This window comes from Aquarana catesbeiana, linkage group LG08 (genome assembly GCF_042186555.1).
Source record: "Aquarana catesbeiana isolate 2022-GZ linkage group LG08, ASM4218655v1, whole genome shotgun sequence".
Classification (NCBI taxonomy): Eukaryota; Metazoa; Chordata; class Amphibia; order Anura; family Ranidae; genus Aquarana; species Aquarana catesbeiana.
In genome coordinates this window covers 239,821,295-239,844,473 of record NC_133331.1, presented here as the reverse complement: position 1 = coordinate 239,844,473, position 23,179 = coordinate 239,821,295, and positions in this window count along the sequence as shown.

Below are 23,179 nucleotides of genomic sequence, written 5' to 3'. Positions count from 1 at the left end.
GAAGATTTGGCAGCTCAATGACCAGAGCACTTTTTACAATTTGGCACTGCGCTGCTTAACTGGTAACTGCGCAGTCATGCAATGTTGTACCCAAACTAAATTTGCATCCTCTTTTTCCCATAAATAGAGCATTATTTTCTGGAATTTACGCAGCTTTTAGTTTATGACTCATTCTGATCTCATTTCTTGAGGTGCTAAAATGGCAGCGTAGTAAACCCCCCCCACCCCCGAAATGACCCCATTTTGGAAAGTAGACACCCCAAGTAAATTGCTAAAAGGCATGTTGAGCCCATTGAATATTTTATTTTTTGTCACAAGTGATTGAAAAATGACAAAAAAAATAAAATTACACAAAGTTGTCACTAAATTATATATTGCTCACACATGGCATGGTTATATGTGGAATTACACCCCAAAATACATTCTACTCCTTCTCCTGAGTAAGGGGATACCTCATGTGTGAGACTTTTTGGGAGCCTAGCCGTGTACAGGACCCCAAAATCAATCACCGCCTTCAGGATTTCTAAGGGTGTAAATTTTTCTTTTTTCACTCCTCACTACCTATCACAGTTTCAAAGGCCATAAAATGCCAAGATAGCACAAAACCCCCCAAATGACCCCATTTTGGAAAGTAGACACCCCAAGCTATTTGATGAGAGGCATGTTGAGTCCATGGAATATTTTATATTTTGCCACAAGTTGCGGGAAAATGATTTTTTTTTTTGCACAAAGTTGTCACTAAATGATCTATTGCTCAAACATGCCATGGGCATATGTGAAATTACACCCCAAAATACATTCTGCTGCTTCTCCTGAGTATGGAGATACCACATGCAAGATACTTTTTGGGAGCCTAGCCGTGACAGGACCCCGAAAATCAATCACCGCCTTCAGGCTTTCTAAGGGCGTAAAATGGTGATTTCACTCCTCACTACTTACCACAGTTTCGGAGGCCATGACAAGATAGCACAAACCCCCCCCAAATGACCCCATTTTGGAAAGAAGACACTTCAAGCTATTTGCTGAGAGGCATGTTGAATCCATGGAATATTTTATATTTTTGCCACAAGTTTCGGGAAAATTACAATTTTTTTTAATGTATTATTTTTTTTTACACAACATTGACACTAAATGATATATTGTTCAAACATGGCATGGTCATATGTGGAATTACACCCCGAAATACATTCTGCTGCTTCTCCTGAGTACGGGGATACCACATGTGTGGAACCTTTTGGCAGTCTGACTGCGTAAAGGACCCCAAAAACCAATCACCGCTAGGGATGGGCTGTCTGTTCAGGTCGAACATGAGTTCGACTCGAACATTGGCTGTTCGCCCATTCACCGAATAGCTAACAATTTGGGGTGTTCGTGGCAAATTCTAAAGGGAAAAAAAAGTAATTTAAAACTAGTACTAGCGCTAGTGCCGGATATTAATGAATTGTCGGGTCTCTGCAATACACATAAAAGTCATTAAAAAAACGGCCTGGGGTTCCCCTACAGTGCATTACTAGGCCCTTTGGGTCTGGTATGAATATTAAGGGGAACCCTGAACCTATATTTAAAAGAAAAAATGTGTGGGGTTCCCCCAAATTCCATACCAGGCCCTTAAGGTCTGGTATGGATATTAAGGGGAACCCCGTGCCAAAATTTAAAAAAAAAATGGCGTGAGGGTCCCCCTAAAAATCCATACCAGACCCTTATCTGAGCATGCAACCTGGCAGACCACAGGAAAAGAGGGGGGACGAGAGAACGCCCCCCTCCTGAACCGTACCAGGCCACATGCCCTTAATATGGGGAGGATGTCCCCATGTTGATGGGGACAAGGGCCTCATCCCCACAACCCTTGCCCGGTGGTTGTGGGGTTCTGCGGGCGGGGGGCTTATTGGAATCTGGAAGCCCCCTTTAACAAGGGGACCCCCAGATCCCGGCCCCCCATGTGTGAAATGGTAATGGGGTACAAATGTACCCCTACCATTTCTCAAAAAAATGTTAAAAATGACAAGACGGTTTTTGACAATTCCTTTATTAATTCCTTCTTCCTCCAACTTCTTCTGTTCTTCATTCGGTTTTCTTCCTCCATCTAGTTCTTCCTCCACTTCTTCCTCTGCTTCATCCTCTTCTTCCTCCGGTCCTCTGCTTCTTCCTTTGAGAGAAAAACAGAAAAAAGGCAGCGCCGCTCTAAGGGTAGTAAATTGGATAAAACAGGCTTTAATACATGTTAAAATTTGCACTCACATTTGAGTAGTAAAAACAGGCATGGAATAGTTCTCCTGAACATCATAAAGTCTCATCCGGTTTCCGCTGGGCTGCGGTGGGATCAGACACCGGCCTCTTCCGGTGGCGTCCGTAGCTCCGAGGTTTGGGATTCCCTCAGACAGCGCGTCAGCAGGTACATCGGTTGATGACGTCAGATGTTGGAGAGTGGGGGGCGTGACTGTAGTGCTCATGTTCGGAGCATGCGTGCTCCTTCGTCAGGCGTGGATTCCGGCCATAATAGGCACTGATTATATAGGGAGAAAGGAGGAGGGGAGGGGAAGGGATGGTGCCCAGAACTATATTGGTCAGCAAGGCAGCGTTGGTTTGAGGGTGCATGTCATACACACGCCAACTAGAACAATCATTTGAAGGCAAAAGGATTGTTAGTAGCAGAAAAAAAAATTAATTTTCCCGCAACTTGTGGCAAAATATAAAATATTCCATGAACTCACCATGCCTCTCATCAAATAGCTTGGGGTGTCTACTTTCCAAAATGGGGTAATTTTGGGGGGCTTTGTGCTATCTTGGCATTTTATGGCCTTCAAAACTGTGATAGGTAGTGAGGAGTAAAATAAAAAATTTACACCCTTCGAAATCCTGAAGGCGGTGATTGTTTTTCGGGGTCCTGTACGCAGCTAGGCTCCCAAAAAGTCTCACACATGAGGTATCTCCATACTCAGGAGAAGCAGCAGAATGCATTTTGGGGTGTAATTCCACATATGACCATGCCATGTTTGAACAATATATCATTTAGTTTCAACTTTGTGCAAAAAAAAAAAAAGTGTAATTCTCCCGAAACTTGTGACAAAATATAAAATATTCCATGGACTCAACATGCCTCTCAGCAAAGAGCTTGGGGGGTCTACTTTCCAAAAATGGGTCATTTGGGGGGTTTTGAACTGTCCTGGCATTTTATGCACAACATTTAGAAGCTTATGTCACACATCACCCACTTTTCTAACCACTTGAAGACAAAACTCTTTCTGAAACTTTTTGTTTGCATGAAAAAAAATATTTTTTTTTGCAAGAAAATTACTTTGAAACCCCAAACATTATATATATTTTTTAAAGCATAGGCCCTACAGATTAAAATGGTGGGTGTTGCCTTTTTTTGTCACACAGTATTTGCGCAGCGATTTTTCAAACGCAATTTTTTTGGAAAAAACACACTTTTTAAGATTTTAATGGACTAAAACACACTATATTGCCCAAATGTTTGATGAAATAAAAAATATAATCTTATGCCGAGTACAGGGATACCAAACACGACATGCTTTAAAATTGCACACAAACGTGCAGCGACAACAAACTACATACATTTTTAAAAGCCTTTACAGGTTACCACTTTAGATCTACAGAGGAGGTCTACTGCTAAAATTACTGCCCTCGACCTGACCTTCGCGGTGATACCTCACATGCATGGTGCAATTGCTGTTTACATATGACACCAGACTGATGCCTGCGTTCGCCTTTGCGCGTGAGCACGGGGAGATAGGGGTGCTTTTTTTTAAATTATTTATTTTGCTTTTTTATTATATTTTTTAAACTTTTCTTTTCATTTTTTTTTAAATCATTTTTATTGTTATCTCGGGGAATGTAAATATCCCCTATGATAGCAATAGGTAGTGACAGGTACTCTTTTTTTGAAAAAATTGGGGTCCATTAGACCCTAGATATCTCCTCTGCCCTCAAAGCATCTGACCACACCAAGATTGGTGTGATAAAATGCTTTGCCAATTTCCCAATGGCGCTGTATATATCCGCGAAACCTAAGTCATTAAATGCTCGTAGCTTCCGGTCTCTTAGGCCATAGAGATGATTGGAGCCATTCTGGTCTCTGATCAGCTCTATGGATAGCTGGCTGAACCACCGACTGCATTCTCAGGGGAGCCCGAGAAAACCATGGAAGACGGTGGGGGGGGCGTTCCCTCCCACTGCTTATAAAAGCAGTCTAGAGGCTAATTAGCTACTAGGATTGCTTTTATATGAAAGCCGACCGCTGGCTGAAAAGAATGATACCAAGATGATACCTAAACCTGCAGGCATCCTTCTGGTATAACCACTCAAAGTTCAGCAACATACCAGTACTTTGCTGGTCCTTGTTGGGCAAACATTGTAATTTTTTTTTTCATGCAGCCTGTGGGCTGAACGAAAAAAAGAGATTGATCGCTGGATATGCCCACCATTAGAATACCGCCCTTCATCCACCCATTTGTAATGATGGGCATACATGCACCATTTTTTTTCACTGTGGTGGTGAAATCACCTCTGACAGCGCTGGAGTCACGACTTTACGTAACGTGGGAGCAAACGCTGTTGCTGTCAAGATAAATAAACCCATGCTGCAGCTGAATGGCGTACCTGCTAAGCAAATGATGGTTAACAATAAAACAAAGTAACATTACAGTATAACAGTAAGACTTACCATACCTGCAAAGCAAATGCAATAAAACATAGTAAAAATAAAACATTGCAATCTGTGCCTAAAAAAACCTTAGACTTACCGGTGACAGTATTTCTACGAGCCTTTCAGGACAGCACCTTGGAGAGAGCGGAGCTCCACCTCTTCACAGGAAACACTGCAAGACAATGCCCCTTTTAAAAGCAGCTGCTTCCACCATGCCGTCAGTTGTTACTGAGAAATCCTCCAACATGCTGGAAAATATAAGCAGACAATTACCAAGCCCTATAATTTGAACTTTACTTATGATAACCTAGAGGGGGAAGTAGGCTGATGTCCTGAAAGGCTCGTAGAAATACCGTCACCGATAAGTCTAACTAAGGTTTTCTCCCTTGGCTTTTCAGGACAGCACCTTGGAAAGGATAACCAAGAAACTTACTTCAGGGTGGGACTACTGCCGGTAAAACCTTCCTACCAAAGGATTGGTCCGAGGCTGATAGTAGATCCAAGCGGTAGTCCCTTATGAAGGTCGAAAACTGGACCATGTGGCAGCCTTGCAGATTTGCTCAGGAGATGCCCCTGCCCTTTCTTTGGTTTCTCCACCACCAGAGCAATCTTTTAGCTCTTGCCCCTATGTTGAACTTCTTCTCCAGAGGTTCCTGGTATTACCAATTCATCAGAATATCTGCTTGCAGTGGACGGGCATGAAACCTGGCCCACTGTACCGAGAGAATTGCCGCCGTCTCTGCGTTGCATTGAAGTGCTCTAAGGGCCAACTGCATCTTCTCTATTTTCTCCTGGGGCAGAAATATTCTCTGTTCTACCGAATCTATTTCGTACCCCAGAAACCTTACCCTTTGGGATGGTATTAGGTTTGACTTCTGAAGGTTGAGAAGCCAACCCAAACTCTTTAGATGTGCTTGAGTTATTTTTAGATTGACTTCTACTTGACCCTTTGAGTCGGCAAACAGTAGCAGGTTGTATAAATAGGACACTATTTGGATCCCCTTCAGCCTCAGGGGCTCCAAGGCTTCTGCCATCACCTTCGTGAATACTCTCGGGGAGAAGGAAGGGCCAAAGGGCAGAGCCCAGAACTGCAGATGCCAACCCCCCCCCAGATTGACTGCAAGATACAGGAGTCTTTGTGATGGGAGCGCTATTGGAATATGGAGATAGGCATCTCTCAAATCGATGGAGGCCATGTGACATTTGGGTGTTAGTAAGTTCATCACCGAGAAAATCGTATCCATCCTGAATTTTTTGTATTTTATCGATCGATTTAGGACCTTCAAATTGAGAATCAGGCGGAACTTTCCTGATGGTTTTTTGACCAGAGAAATATGGGAGTAGAACCCTTTCCCCTCTTGATGTTTTGGAACCCGGGAAATGACCTTCTGTTGTATCAGTTCTTGTAGAAGAGACTTCATGGCCAGAGCCTTCTCCCGATCCTTTGGTAGGTTTGTGATGAAAAACGGATTTGGGGGGCTTTGTGAGAATTCTAATTGATATGCTTGTTTGATTGTACCCAGAACAAATGGACTTCTTGTTGTTTTTTCCCAAGTTGGTAAGAAGTCCTGTAGCCTCCCACCTACTGGGAGATGGTCATTGTTTTTTAGGGGTTTTTAGGGGTTTGCTCAGGGGTTCTAAAGAGTACCCCACCTCTGCCTCTTCCTCTTTGAGGATTCCAGGGTCTTTTCTGTGTCTGGTCTTTTTCCTTATCGGTTTGTCTAAAAGGACGAAAATTTTTCCTCTGCGGTACCACTTTCCTTTTCTGTGGGAAAGTTTTCTTTTTATCTGCTGTCATGTCAAGGACAGTCTCCAGTTCTGGCCCGAACATCAGGACTCCTGAAAAAGGAATTCCACACAGTTTTACCTTAGAAGCTGAATCCCCTGACCAAGTCTTTAGCCAGAGGGCTCTTCTTGCTGAGTTAACAAGCGCGGATGATCTGGCTGACATCCTGATAGATTCTGCAGAGGCATCTGCCATATATTTGACTGCCTTAAGCAGAGTAGGAAAGGACTCCAATAGATCTTTTCTGGAGGTACCTGCTACCACATGATTCTTAAGTTCATCTAGCCAACACTCCAAGTTCCTAGCCACAACTGTAGCTGCCATTGTGGGTTTAAGATTAGCTAGAGATTAATCCAAAGCTTTCTTCAGTATGCCATCTGCCCTCTTATTAATAGCATCTTTGAGAATGCCCATATCCTCAAAGGCTAAATCAGTTTTCCTAGATACTTGTGAAAAGGCAGCATCTATCTTTGTTTTTTTATTCCACACCAATTCCTCGTTCTCCTCAAAAGGAAACCTCCTTTTGAGGGCTTTAGAAAAGAACTGTCCTTTCTCTGGATCCCCTTCATTCCTTTTTAATAGTGTCTGTTAGCACTTTATGAAAAGGGAGACCCTGTGTCTAATTTCCTCCAGCCCCTGGTAAATCTTGTCATGTACTGACAGCTGGGTTTTTTCTTCCTGGATCTCCAGGGTAGTATAAATTGCTTTGAGTAATTCGTCCACCTCCTCAAGTGAAAGCTTATACCTAGATGATTTTGCTTCTTCTTCCACCTCCTCCTCCTCCTCAGAAGCAATGGTTGAGGGTGGAATGCTTTCTCTTTCCTCCTCAGACTCACTTTCCACCTGCCTGGAAGTGGACGGAGGGAGATTGGAGTGAGAGCTCTGTTCTTGGCTGGAACCCTGGCCACGTTTTTTCACAAGGGAATGCACTGTCCCTAGGGCCTCTGCCAGGGGCGTCGGGAGGGGGTGGCTAGACGTGGCTGAAGCCCCAAATGTGCCCCCGAAAAGCCCCGAGTCTCAGGCATGCAGCTCTCCATTGTAAGCCCCGAGCGGCGAGCGCTGAGACCGATCTGATCCCGAGTGCAGCCGAGTTTGGCCGAGTGCCATAGCAGGTCCCGCCTTCTGGAGCCTGCAATGCCTATGATGGACGTCCCCCTGGTCCAATGCCAGGACCGTGGGACGTGTGATGTCCATCATAGGCGCTGCAGGCTCCAGAAGGCGGGAACTACAATGCGGCCGCCACGCCACATCCCCACTCGGCGCTCGGGCGGACCACTCTCCTCTCCTCCTCAGCTCCTCCTCCTCTGACTGACTGTCTGACTGCCTGGCTGCTGTGACACCGCACACCACGGCTGAGGTAGGTCAGACAGTGTATGTAAATATCAGTGTATGTGGGTCAGGCAGGTCAGTGTATGTAGGTCACTGTATGTAAATGTCATTGTAGGTAGGTCAGTGTAGGTAGGTCAGTGTAGGTAGGTCACTACTGTCAGTGTAGGTAGGCCAGTGTAGGTAGGTCACTGTATGTAAATGTCAGTGTAGGTAAGTCAGTGCCATCAGTGTATGTAGGTCAGTGTAGGTAGGTCACTACCGTCAGTGTAGGTAGGTCAGTGTAGGTAGGGCACTACCATCAGTGTATGTAGGTCAGTGTAGGTAGGTCACTACCGTCAGTGTAGGTAGGTCAGTGTAGGTAGGTCACTACCATCAGTGTAGGTAGGTCAGTGTAGGTAGGTCAGTGTAGGTAGGTAATTGTATGTAAATGTCAGTGTAGGTAGGTCACTACCGTCAGTGTAGGTAGGTCAGTGTAGATAGGTTACTATCGTCAGTGTAGGTAGGTCAGTGTAGGTAGGTCACTACCATCAGTGTATGTAGGTCAGTGTAGGTAGGTCACTACCGTCAGTGTAGGTAGGTCAGTGTAGGTAGGTCACTACCATCAGTATAGGTAGGTCAGTGTAGGTAGGTCATTGTATGTAAATGTCAGTGTAGGTAGGTCACTACTGTCAGTGTAAGTAGGTCAGTGTAGGTAGGTCACTACCGTCAGTGTAGGTAGGTCAGTGTAGGTAGGTCACTACCATCAGTGTAGGTAGGTCAGTGTAGGTAGGTCACTACCATCAGTGTAGGTAGCTCAGTGTAGGTAGGTCACTACTGTCAGTGTAGGTAGGTCAGTGTAGGTAGGTCACTACCATCAGTGTATGTAGGTCAGGTAAGTCACGGCCCAGCCAAAAAAAAAAAAAAAGGCCTGCGTAATGTGTACCCCCCCCCCCCCGTTTCCAGTCTTGGACTTCGGGCTGAAGCCCCTGGTCTTTTTGCCACCTAGCAACGCCCCTGGCCTCTGCTAATTCTTTCCTCACAGAAGATAAGAGTTCCTTGCACACTTGTGAGGACTCTTCTTTTACTAAATCCACAATGCAGGATCTGCACAGTGGCTTGGGCCAAGAGTCCCTTTAAGGGTTTTTGCATGAGGGGCATTTTCTCCCTGTTCTCTCTGACTTGGCAGTGGCTTTCTGAAACAACAGAAAACAAGAGAACCCCCAGGTCCTTCTTTAGGGCTATGGCCTCTAAAAAAGAAAAAGACAACACACACAGCCAACACCCTGAGTGCCCAGAGTCTCTCTCCTTGCTGAACTGCTAATGGAACCTTTACACCATAGCAGACAGCAGCAGGTTTTGTTAAACAACAGAAAAAACACCCAGTGACATAAAAAGGAAAGAGGCGCCACTGCACCTCTCCTACCTGGACCTGGCCGGGAACCTGGGCACCTGCCATCGCTGATGACGATTCCGCCACCTCCATTGCGAACGCTGCAGCCGCTGCCTGTGTGCAGACTTTTAATCACTTTCGCCATGATCTTGGCCTTTCTGATATTGGGGTTGGGGTAAGGCCCATATTTCCCGTCATAGTCGGCCTTCTTCATGATGTCCACAATCTCCAACATCTCCCCAAAGGACATATTTGTGGCCTTAAATCGTCTCCTTCTGGATCGGGACGTGTCCGGATCCGGGCTTTCCTCCTCCTCCTCCTCGTTGCTATAATTAGCACGCACCTGCTCTGACTCCGCCATGTGCTCTTCACCCACTGCGCCGAACGAAAAGAGGCGGGGAATAGACTAGAAAGAACGTCAGGGGCGGGCGGAGTTACACGCATGCGCAGTGTGTATAAAGTGTCACACGCGTGCGTAGTACGTACGATCTGTGAGCGGACGAAGGAGCATTGGACGCGCCGATCGTAAGAACGAAGGTAAGAGACAAACTTGTGCCTATACTGCTTCTAGATTGAGGCCTATATTGTAACAAGATTAGGAGAGTTTTGTCTGACATTAGGCTTTGTCTTGTGTTGTGTCTTGCAGTGAACATGGATATCTTATTAAAAGATAATGACTTCATGTCACTATTCATTGATATGTTAAGGGAGCTGCCATGTCTGTGGGAGATCAACAACCCACATTACAAGAACCAAACAAAGAGGAAGGCAGCGCTGGATAAATTGTTGGAAATTGTGAAGCAGGTGATCCCCATGGCAGACATCACATTTTTGAAGATCTTAATTGGTGGCCTGAGGAGCACATATGTAAGGGAGCACCAGAAAGTCCAGGATTCGCAGAGATCCGGAGCAGCAGATGACATCTATGTCCCCAGGATGTGGTAATATGACAGGCTGCATTTTCTGGCAGGTCAGACTGAACTCAGATCATCACTCTCCAGTCTTCCTTCCACGCTTCCTTCCCCTCCAGCTGAGGCTTCTGACGCCCAACCTGGGCCTTCCAGGCAACAACATGTGGAGGAGCCCAGCTTGAGCCAGGTATAGCATTCCTCTAAATATTGCTGGTTGTCCAATCAGTGATGTTAACTAGATGTTAGTTTGGAGTACTAATTTAGGATTGTGATTGATGATGCAAAAACTAAAACCATGTCCCTTTTTCATACACGGGGAAGTCTCAGCCAGGAGGTGGCTGGGCCGAGCCGCCTGCCTGATATGCCGGTCCCTCCCCAACACCTGGAAAGAGAAAGTGGCAGGAGGAGGAGTGCCCTAGAGGAGGCTGCCATAGGTCTCTTTTGGAGGGCTACAGAGGCCCTGGGAGCACCACACACAGTGGAGGAGGACATTGCTGCCCTCATTGCCTCTAAAATGCAGAGGATGGAGGAGGGACAACTCATGTGTGAGTAGCTCATATTGGAGGCTCTTAATAAAGGTATGAGGGGCCAAATTACATCTCAGACATACCTTTGCGAACTCACAGATGGTCCTCCTCCTCCTCCTGCAGGTCCTCCTCCTTCTCCTTCTCCTCCTCCTCCTCCAGGTCTTCCCAGTCCTCCTCCTCCTCCAGGTCCTACTCCTCCTCCTGCCACATCTCCAACAGCACAGCCACAGCCCGGAATGAAGCGTGGAAGGAAGACCAAAAAATGAGGACCCTGGATCAAGTCTGGTGGCCCAAAAGATGCAGCCTCTTGTGGTACCACAGCCTGGGGACACAGATGTCATCTGCTGCTTTCTGGATCTCTGCGACTTCTGGACCAGACTGCCCTCCCTTACATATGGACTCCTCAGGCCACCAATTTTGATGTTCAAGAAATGATGTCTGCCGTGGGGGTCCCAGGCTTCGCTAATTTCTCATGTTTATCCAGTGTTGCCTCCCTCTTTGTTTGGTTCTGAGCCCTTAATAAAGGAATTTTTGTTGGAATTATACTTGCCTATGTGTGTTTTACTTCAAAAAGGACAGTTTGTTGTTGAGGATTCGGGTACATTTCCAAAATACAATGTGAAATTAACAAGGAACACCAACAACAAACAATCTCCTTGAGATTAAATAATAAAAGATATCAATGGTGTTGTGGTAACTTGACACACAAAACACACACAAAAATATTCTGGAGTCAAACTAAAAACAACATTAAACAAAGATCAGCCTTGGAAAAAATACAAACATAAAATCTAAACCAAAAATGGCTTAAAAAACAAAAAAACAAAAAAAAAATAAAAATAAAAAACATTCTGTCAGAAAATAACAAATAACAATATATTCAGGGAATCCCAATAAAAAAACAAAAAAAAAATGTTTGTGAGAAGTGTGTGTGAATATGAGCAGCAAAACTACTTCACTCTTGTCACATTATAAAGAAGAAGAGAGTGCGCTGTATTAAAACATTTTTAACATTGCAGCGTGATGAAAGTGCTGTATCCATTGCGAACGCTAAGTTTACCAGACCGAGCTGTTCCGTGTCGGAAATTTCTTCTGAGCATGCGTGGCACTTTGTGCATCGGAACAGGCCACACACGGTTGGAATTGACACGATCGGATTTTGTTGTCGGAAAATTTTATCTCCTGCTCTCCAACTTTGTGTGTCGGAAAATCCGATGGAAAATGTCCGATGGAGCCCACACACGGTCGGAATTTCCGACAACACGCTCCGATCGGACATTTTCCATCGGAAAATCCGACCGTGTGTACGGGGCATAACAATGTAAAACTGGTGACTCACGCTTTTTTTTTTTTTCCAAATAACAATTTTTATTGTAGATTATAGTAATACAGTATAAAGGAACATGGACATTCGCAAACATTGTATAGTATATCCATTTGTAGCATTACATATATGGTTTTTTTTTTTTTTTTTTTTCCCCCTTACGGGGTATCTGATATTAGTTCCTATGGTAATATAGGTAAGCTTATATAAATGTTCATTCAGTTACTGAATAGGATAGGAGAAAAGAAAGGAAAGAAGGGGGAGAAGAAAATAAGCCTTCTAATTGGCGTTGTTACCTGGTCATGGTGGGTCCTCCCGGAGGTGCCACAGCTCCCAGACCATGTTATGTGCCTCCAGCTTGTCCTGTATTCTAGCTGTCATTTTCTCCATCACCTCTATATCTTTAATTCTAGAGTAAAGATCTTCAGCTGAGGGTGGAGTGGTACGTTTCCAGTTTAAGGCTATAAGACAGCGTGCTGCTGTGAGTATATGTCTTACTAATTTCTCGTATGGTCTGCTAATTTTTAATGGTGATAGACCTAATAAAAAGAATTTTGGAGTCGCTTGGACTTCTACTTCTAGGAGGCGAGAAAGGAGATGGCGAACCATCTCCCAGTATTGAGCTAGTATTGGACAGGTCCAATATATATGTATGAGAGTGCCTTTAGCCTCTTGACATCGCCAGCATTTATCTGAGCTATCTGGGAAAATTGTATGAAGTACATCTGGAGTCATGTACCAGAAGTAGAGAACTTTATATGAGTTTTCCTTATATAGTGTACACATTGAACTCTTCGCTGTCTGATTCCAAATTGCCTGCCACTGCGCTAATGGGAGTTCTTCCCCAAGGATCTTCTCCCATCTGAGCATGTAATGGTGTTTACCCTGCTCTTCCAGATCGATGGTATTCAAAATCTTATATATTTCTGATATTAGCCCTTTCTGTGAGCTACCTGCCAAGATAGTAGTTTCAAACGGGGTTGGAGGTGAAAACTGTAGATTCGGGGCTATAGCTAGCGCATAATGTCGTATTTGTAGGTATCCGTAAAAAGCTTGTTTTGGCAGTTTATGTTTGGCCTGCAGGTCCGAGAAAGATAGGAGCCTACGGGTTCTAGGATCTATTATGTTTCCAAAGTGGAACAGGCTCCTAGAGGACCAAGGGTGTGACATCTGATGCGTGAGGCTATCTGGCACCTTGGGGTTACAGACAAAAGATGTCAGGGTCGATCTTTCTGAAATTAATTTGTGAGGTTGAGCTAATTTACGCCAAATCCTCTTTAACATGGACATGGGACCCAGAAGGCGTTCTGGAGCTACTTCCGCATTTGCATTCCATAATAAGTTGTTTGGGTGTATCGGGGCTAGCCATAATTTCTCGATCTCTGTCCACTTATTATATGATTTTTGAGTAAACCATGATGCCACCGCTCTCCGCTGTGTAGCTTGGTAGTATTTAACGATATTGGGGAAGGCTAGACCCCCCTCACTGCGTGATGCCATCAACACCGTTTTGGAGATCCTGTGCTTTTTATAGTTCCATACAAAGTGAAGTAAGTCTGATTGGAGCTTTTTCAATTGCTTAAGTGGTATAGGTATAGGGAGTGTTTGGAAAAGGTACAGTAGCTTCGGGAGAATAGTCATTTTAATAGATGCAATTCGTCCTAGTAGGGATATATGGTGTTTTTTCCATTGATTTAATAGGGATCTAATGGTGCCAAAAAGAGGGGGAAAGTTTTCTTGGTACAGGGTGTTAAACTTAGGGGTGATATAAGTCCCTAGGTATTTCAGGGCAGTTGTTTTCCATTTGTAGTTATAGTTAGATTTTAAGAGTGCGATGTCAGCGTCAGGGATGTTGATGGGTAGAGCTTCTGACTTTGAGGCATTCATTTTATATCCCGAGATAGCTCGGAATTGGTCCAGTTCAGCGTGTAAATTTGGGAGGGAGATATGGGGTTGGGTCAGGGTGAGAATTATATCATCCGCAAAGAGGGAAATCTTAAATTCTCTATCTCTGACCATAACTCCCCGTATATTTAAATTATTCCTAATAGAAGCCGCTAGGGGTTCTACACATAGTGCAAACAACAGGGGCGACAGCGGGCACCCCTGTCTTGTACCGTTCGAAACTGAAAATGTTGTTGAGAGTGCAAAAGGAGTTCTGACCTGTGAGGAAGGACTTGAATATAAGTGTTTTATTGCCCGCAAAAAGGGGCCCTGGAAGCCCATGTGGCTCAATGTGGCGAACAGGAACGGCCACCCCAGCCGATCAAAAGCTTTTTCAGCGTCTAAGCTGAGCAACATAGAGGGGGCGCCGTCCCTGCTCGCCACCTCCACCAAATCTATCACCTTTCTAGTGTTATCGCTTGCTTGTCGCAATGGGACAAACCCCACCTGATCCTTATGGATCAATGATGGTAGGATCGTGTTCAGGCGATTAGACAAAAGTTTGGTGAAGATTTTTAAGTCAGAATTTAACAGTGCAATAGGCCTATAATTTGCACAAATGGAAGGGTCTTTATCTGTTTTGGGAATCAGGGTGATGAAAGATTTCTGCATTTCTAAGGGAATTTGAGTGTCCTGGAGGAAAGCATTAAACAGCTTACAAAGATGGGGTAGTATAAGAGGGAGAAATGTTTTATAGTATTCGTATGGGAACCTTTATGGGACGGTAGGGATTTAATAGTGAGTTCTATTTCCTCATCAGTGATCTGTGCATTAAGTGTTAGCAGATCTGATGATTGTATATGGGGGATTCCACTCTGCTCTAGATATTGTTTCATCGAGTAGGACAGGTCAGAAGAGGGAGGGTTGCTAGGTATGCCCGGGTTGTTGTAGAGGTCTTTATAAAAGTCCGCAAATGTGTTTGCAATTTCTTCAGGGTGTGATAGTAGCTGACCTAATTTGTTTTTAATCTGGTTCGGGGTTTGCATGTGGGATCTCTCCCTTAATTTGTTAGCCAATAGAGAGTGTGCCTTATTCCCCTTGTCATAAAACATTTGTTTCAACCTGGTTAGGGCTTTCTCCACTTGTCCCATAGCTAGATCACGAAGAGTAGCCCGGAGTTTAATTATTTTCCTTAGATTTTCTATCGTGGGGTTGGTCTGGAGCCTATGTTCAAGTGTTTTAAGTTGGCTCTCTACTTCTATTTTGGCAGCTAATGTGTCTTTTTTAAGTTTTGAGGAGATCGCTATACATTTACCCCTAAGAACCGCCTTGTGGGCTTCCCAAAGAGTGGTGAGTGGAACTTCCTGATTGGAATTTTCTAGGAAATAAAGTTTAAGTGTAGAGTTTAGTTCCTCCAGGGCCGGTTGGTGTTGGAGAAGGAATGTATTCAGTCTCCAGTTGTAGGGTCTGCGGGCAGGGGTGCCTAGGTCTAGCGTTAGCAAGATAGGGGCATGGTCTGACCAAGAGATAGGTCGTATTTGCGCGTTACGTGTCCTTTTTAGGGTGAAATTATTAAGGAAAAAGTAGTCAATGCGTGTATGTGTACGGTGGGGAGCTGAGTAAAATGTGTACTGTCGGCTTCCAGGACATAGAGCCCTCCACGCATCAAAGAGCGCATATCGTCTGGTGATTTGTCTGAAAAGTCTCGAGTCTCTATGGACCCTAGGCGTTGGAGCGTGGGGGGCTATCGTCTGGCGGTCCGCCGTGGGTGACTGTACAAGATTAAAATCACCTCCCAAAACAAGCACCTTAGGGGTAGATTTAAATATTCGGGATATTACCTTGGATAGAAAGCTGTGTTGCTTAGTGTTAGGGGTATATAGAGCGCATAGCGTTATTTCATGTGTTTGCCATGTTCCTCTCAAAATGATGAAGTGGCCGTTAGGATCACAGTATTGAGACACGCATGTGAAGGGAGTTCCCTTCTTGAAAAGTATGGCCACTCCAGCCTTTTTGCGACTACCCGAAGCTGTGTATATTTGGGGGTAATATTTGGATGCAAACGCGAATGAGCCTTCCCTGTCAAAATGGGTCTCCTGGACCATAATAATATCAGCTCCTGATTGTCTAAACTCCCTCAGCGCCAGATGCCTTTTCCTATTAGAGTTCAGTCCGTGTACATTTAGTGAAAGTAACTTAGTCATGGTGGCGGTTCAATGTGTGTAGGTGTACGCTTACCTAATGGCGGCTTGTCATGGTTCGAGATCCCAGGGTCAGGAAAAGCACTCTCCGGGAGGAGACCAGGAAATTTCATGGACTTAGTCATGTACCAAGGAAGGTGGTTAGAAAGAGAGAGGAAGAGAGAAGACTGGGGAGAGAAGAGGCGGACAGTTAATGCACAAAAATAAGATAACATCAACCTCATCAAACATCTTTGATAGGCCAACAGGCCTAGACTAGAGCGGAACTCCGCGTGAGCCTCCCCCCCCACCCCCAATAGGGCGGATGAAGAGGCCCACCCAGAAGCCCGCATCCCGTCAACAATATTTTCCAGACCGCACACAGTCTAATACTGCGTACCAGTAACTAGCTAAAATAAAATTAAAATAAGAGGGAACAAAAAATAAGGGGAGGGGGGTGGTGAACGATGGCTTCTATGCCGGTCCACCCAAAGCTCGTCTGAGTTTAGCCCTCACTGGTGAACTAAAGTTGGGCGCAAGGGTGTGTTCAAATGGGACAGTCCAGGATCTTTTTAGGCAGGGTATTAGTAGGACAGTTCTATTTGTTGAGCCTAAGTGCTCATGTCCCCGTGTTATTTGTTGTTGTAGTAGTAGTGGATCTGCGGTCCTTATACTTTGCGGATTTGCGTTGGGAGTCTGGGTGTCTAGGTCGGTTAGAAGCGGAGATCTTTTGCCAGGTTGCAGGTGGCGGTGGGGGTGTAGCAACTATGTCCCATTCTGGTAGTTGTGGGATTGGTATTTCAAGAATGTCACAGAATGTATGAAGGTCTTCTGGGTATCGTAGGACAGCGGATTTACCCTGGTGTTTCGCTGTGAGGCTAAAGGGAAAGCCCCATCTGTAGGTAATGGCTTCTTTCTGTAGTTGCTGTAGTAGGGGTTGGAGAAGCCTCCGTTTTTGCAGTGTTATCCAGGACAGATCCGGGTAGATTTGTATCTGAGCTTCCATATAGGTTATTTTCCGTGCCAAACGTGCTTGTCTCATGATTTCCTCTTTGAGGGGATAGGAGCTGATTCTGCAAATAACGTCTCTGGGTTTGGGGGTGGCTCCCTTGGGTCTGAGTGCCCCATGGGCTCTGTCCATATCTATGTGTTTAGAGGGGGGTTCTCCAATGAGATTGTTGAAAATGGATTGCAAAATGGTTTGCAGGTCCTCTGCGTTTTCTGGTTCCGGGATGCCTCTCACCCGTATATTGTTACGGCGCCCCCTGTTGTCCAGGTCTTCTATATGTCTCTGCATATCTCTTAGCATTGCTCTGTGGTCTGCTCCCTGTAGTTGTGTTCTATGGACCGCTATTTTCGTTTCTTGTATTTCTTCTTCAGCCATTTCCATTCTGTCTGTCAGGTGTTTGAGGCCTGTTTGGAGTACTTGTATTTCCGTGCGACATGTGGCTTTCACGTCCTCAATTAGTTGTCTGAAATCCTCTTTTGTGGGCATGGCTTGCAGATATGTATGCCATGGTTGAGGCATATGTGGGGGTACATATGAGTCTCTTGCGGGACTGCGGTAGTGGCGAGGGGGGGATGATACACGTGGCGGGGAGTGTAAGATTAAAGCACCTGCTGCATGGTTGATCTGCACTCTAGTTGCTGGGGGGTCCCATGGGTCTATGTATGCCCCTCTCTGTTGCTGCTGCATTGGGGGTCTAGAATTAGAGTCCTCTGCTGGGTGGGAGAGCAGGGCACTTGCTTTCTGTGCGTAGGATGGTATTGAGGGGGATGGCTGCCTGGATTCACTAAGGTCTCTGGAGCGAGACATTCTTTGTGCTTTGGGAGGTGGGGAAGCGGCATCCACTGCCCATGATCTCTCATTGGGGTCATCAGGGGATCGGTGTGAGCCAGACTGTGGGCCTGCAGGAGTTGGCAGAGGGGGGAAGTCCTGAGAGATGTCCGAGGAGTCAGTGAGGACAGGCTCTAGGGTCTGAGAGAGCGGCTCCGGAGCCGTTCTCAGAAGTCTCGGGAACGCCGCCGAGCACTGAGTGTAGTGCGGGGGGGAGGCGGGCGGCATGGCGGGCCGAGACTGTTCAGTGGGAGAGTGTGGTTGGCGGTGGGGACTCACCGTTCCCATGTCTGTGTTGGATGCTCGGGGGTACTCCATGGCCTGCTGAAGTCCTTCCAAAAGCTGCTGCTCAGGATGATCCGATCGTGGAGACTGGGCGGGACTCCTTGGTGTGCAGGCCGGAGTGTCCGGCGCCATATTGGCCTCGTCTCCCCGGGACATTCCGGGCTGCGTAAAGTAGGAACGGAGGTCCGTGGAAGCCTCTGGGGGTGGTAGGGACGATCCTCTAGGCTTGGAGGATCTGGTGGTCCTGGATTTGCCCATGTGTTTGCGGTAAATCACCCAAAATACGCCGTTTTCGCTGAGGACTGAGAGAGCTGAGGGATTAGGCTGCCATCAGGGTCGGCTTCCGGTCACGCCCCTGTGACTCACGCTTTTGACAAAACACAGTGAATATAAATGTAAAGGTGGTCAAACATCACCTTAAACAAAATTCAAATATGCATATAATCATATATCCAAAAAAACGTGTACAAAAAATAAGCAACAAAGGTTGTAATATGTTGTGCAACAATAATTTAAAAGGTTGTGAATATTAGTCCATATAAGAACACCCGAATATGTTATAAAAAATCCAGTGAAGGTCCAGTTATATGGAAACCTAAGTGCTTGGGTCCACCACCATAAATAGAGTGCCTGGCCGCTTACCAGAAACCCATGACCCCCGTTACAGAGGGTCTGAGTAAGCTGTTAAATCCTGCTGCTCCGGACCACCATAGAGCCAAGATGGGATCTGGGATGGGACATCAGGGACTGTGGTGCAGATGGATGGATCCACAGTAAAAAACTTTACCCTCAGCGGAGTAGTGAAACAATGCAAAGAGAAGGGGAGGGCTCCGATAGTGTAAAATCATATGGCTTTATTATAATAAAATAAAGTATACACTCACATATAGATCAAGGAAAAACGTTCTCTGGAGAAGAACAGTCTGTGGCACCGGCCGGATGCTCACAGACAGCCCGTCCTGCTGGTCTTCGCAATAACAGTGGGAGGTGACGCGATGACGCCGCTCAGCCCTACGCTGCGTTTCGTAAACAGAGTACGTCTTCCAGGGGCACGGACAGCGCATCACGTCACCTCCCTTAAATAGTGAACAATAAACCATCAAGCCTCACTATGGGTTCCCCCACATCAATGGACTTCCGCGTTAGCCTAAATCACAAATAGCCAAATCCATCTGCGCATGCGCGCCCTCGGTTCTAACCTGTATCACGTGTTATTCCGTCAGGCGGCTCGCTTAGTGAGCCCAGAATGAAAGAGGCAACCTCTCTAGTGCGCATGGGCACCTGAGCCTGGATCGCAAATAGCCAAATCCATCTGCGCATGTGCGCCCTCGGTTCTGACCTGTATCACGTGTGGCTCCGTCAGGCGGCTCGCCTAGTGAGCCCGGAACGAAAGACACTACCTCTCTAGTGCGCATGGGCACCTGAGGCCGCAACGATCTACTAGGACTTGCGGAATCTTGCTGTTCATAAAGGAACTGTCACTTGTGCGTTGTACATCACCCTATCAAAATGATGTGTGTCTAAAAACAGATAAGTTAAGTCCGGGCTGGAGCAAAAAGTTAATTGACCGCCCGACATAGACCGTGACACACATCGAATAGAAAGGAAATTAGGGTCTAAGGGGACATTGGAAGGGGGACCCCTGGTGGCCATCTTGAAAATTACATACAAAATTATAAAAATGTACAGATATGTACATATGTAAATATATATATAAATTGTGAATAAAATGAACCCTAAAAAATTAAAAAGGATTAGATATAACCCAAATAGTAATCACATACAAATGAAGCTTAAAAACGGACCAAAAGAAGTGTTCCCAAGAAAAGGGTGCACACTGAAGATATAAAAAAAAAGAAAAATTCAATGAAAAAAACCATAAACCAATATGGAGCAATGTGTGAGCTATACGCAGATCCATTCACTAATTGGTGCATCCGCATAGAGTCTCCAATCACAATATATCTCAATATTATTATATGTATATATGATTGTCCAGCAGCATATGGCAAACTGGATGCAAATTCGATATGGTTAAAAAGAAACCTTTTCGGTGGTCCGGATGTGTAAGGACCCAGAGTGATGACTTTTACAGTGGGTTTCTTAAACTGGTATGTTTACCACATATTACTCATGACATGTTTGAAAAGGAAGGGGGGGGGTGAAGGGAAGGGGGGAAGGGGAGGGAGGGGAGGGGGGGAGAATGGAGGGGAAAAAAGGAGAGGAGGGGGGAAGGGGAAAAGAGGGAAAAGGGGAAAAGGAAGGGGGAGGGAGGAGGGAAGGGGGGAGGAAGAGGAGAGGAAAAAGGAAATGACTGACTGAATATTGAGAAATCAAATATATTAGGCATTGTTAATAAAGGCATTCATGTCTGTGTCGACGTTCATGCCAAATGGCACATAGCTTTTTACTCTATAAATCCAGGACATTTCTAACTTGGAGATCTCCCTAATTAGTGAGCTGCCTCGCCAATGGGGTCTATACTTATCGATGCCTACAAATAATGTGTAAGAAGGATCTCTTCTGTGGACCTGATCGTAATGTCTAGAGACAGGATGTTTATCGTATCCTCTTCTTATATTTCCTATGTGTTCGTTCAGACGGACACGTAGGGCCCTTTTGGTCCTCCCTATATATTGGAGTCCGCAAGGGCATTGTAGGAGATAAACCACGCCTTCAGAACTGCAGGTGATGTTTCGTATGATTTGTGTGAACGCATAGTGCTAGTAGATGTGAATGTCGTGATCCGTCTCGATCTATTGACATTGAGAGAACATACCTGGCATTTCCCACATCTATAGAACCCAGTCAAATTCTGGAGAAAAGATCTGCTTTCCCGTGGGGGGTCCTGAACCGAAGGTGCTATCTTGCTCCCCAGGGAAGCTACTCCCTTAAATACCACTCTAGGTCTCGATGGTAGGATGGCATTAAGGGTCGGGTCGCTGCCCAGGACATGCCAATGCTTCTGTATTAGTTGCTTAATCGCACGATGCTGCACTGAATAGGTGGTGATAAATGGTACAGCATCGGAAGCTTCGGCCCTAGGTTTAGGGGCATCCAACAAAAGTGCAGCCCTATCCCTGTGCCTTGCCGATTTCACGGCCTGAGAGAGGGAAAGCTGATTGTATCCCTTTTCCAAAAATCTCTCTGTCAGGATGGATGCTTGATGATGAAAAGTGACTACATCTGAGCAATTGCGTCTGTGAGGCCGAACTCCATAGCTTCATGAATACCCTCAATGATAACAATAGAAGCATCAGGTTAAATTTTGAGGCCAGCCAAGACACCATCCAATTCCTGGATTTAAAGATCCAGATTGTGGAGGGACGGTTCGTGACTTCCACATACTTCAAGGCAACCGACAGAAATTCATATATCTCTGTGGATAGCTGCCACCACGAACCTTGGCTCAAGGCTATCCCTCAGGGCCAATTTTTGCACCTTAGACGCAATTGCTCAGATGTAGTCACTTTTGATCATCAAGCATCCATCCTGACAGAGAGATTTTTGGAAAAGGGATACGATCAGCTTTCCCTCTCTCAGGCCATGAAATCGGCAAGGGACAGTGATAGGGCTGCACTCCCCCTTCCTTTTCCCCTTTTCCCCCTTTTCCCCTTCCCCCTCCTCTCCTTTTTTCCCCTCCATTCTCCCCCCCCTCTCCTTTTTTCCCCTCCAACCCCCCCCTCCCCCCCTTCCTTTTTAAACATGTCATGAGTAATATGTGGTAAACATACCAGTTTAAGAAACCCACTGTAAAAGTCATCACTCTGGGTCCTTACACATCCGGACCACCGAAAAGGTTTTTTTTAACCATATCGAATTTGCATCCAGTTTGCCATATGCTGCTGGACAATCATATATACATATAATAATATTGAGATATATTGTGATTGGAGACTCTATGCGGATGCACCAATTAGTGAATGTATCTGCGTATAGCTCACACATTGCTCCATATTGGTTTATGGTTTTTTTCATTGAATTTTTCTTTTTTTTTTATATCTTCAGTGTGCACCCTTTTCTTGGGAACACTTCTTTTGGTCCGTTTTTAAGCTTCATTTGTATGTGATTACTATTTGGGTTATATCTAATCCTTTTTAATAGTGAGGCTTGGTGGTTTATTGTTCACTATTTAAGGGAGGTGACGTGATGCGCCGCCCGTGCCCCTGGAAGACGTAATCTGTTTACGAAATGCAGCGTAGGGCTGAGCGGCGTCATCGCGTCACCTCCCACTGTTATTGCGAAGACCAGCAAGACGGGCTGTCTGTGAGCATCCGGCTGGTGCCACAGACTGTTCTTCTCCAGAGAACGTTTTTCCTTGATCTATATGTGAGTGTATACTTTATTCTATTATAATAAAGCCATATGATTTTACACTATTGGAGCCCTCCCCTTCTCTTTTCATGGTTTCACTACTCCGCTGAGGGTAAAGTTTTTTCCTGTGGATCCATCCATCTGCACCACAGTCCCTGATGTCCCATCCCAGATCCAATCTTGGTTTTATTGTGGTCCGGAGCAGCAGGATTTAACAGCTTACTCAGACCCTCTGTAACAGGGGGTCATGGGTTTCTGGTAAGCGGCCAGGCACTCTATTTATGGTGGTGGACCCAAGCACTTATGTTTCCATATAACTGGACCTTCACTGGATTTTTTATAACATATTCGGGTGTTCTTATATGGACTAATATTCACAACCTTTTAAATTATTGTTGCACAACATATTACAGCCTTTGTTGCTTATTTTTTGTACACTTTTTTTGGATATATGATTATATGCATATTTGAATTTTGTTTAAGGTGATGTTTGACCACCTTTACATTTATATTCACTGTGTTTTGTCAAAAGCGCGAGTCACCAGTTTTACAGCATCGTTCCATGCAGTGTCTGCAGGCCACTTGCGGAATTCCTTTACGTAGTCCTCAACAGAGCATTTCCCCTGTTGTAGAGAGGTCAACACTATTTCAGCCGTGGTGGTTCGTTGTGGGTCATCATAGAGCATTGTCATGGCATCGAAGAAAGAAGACAGTGAGTGCAGTATAGGATTCTCCCTTTCCAAAAGCTGATTAGCCCATGCCTGAGG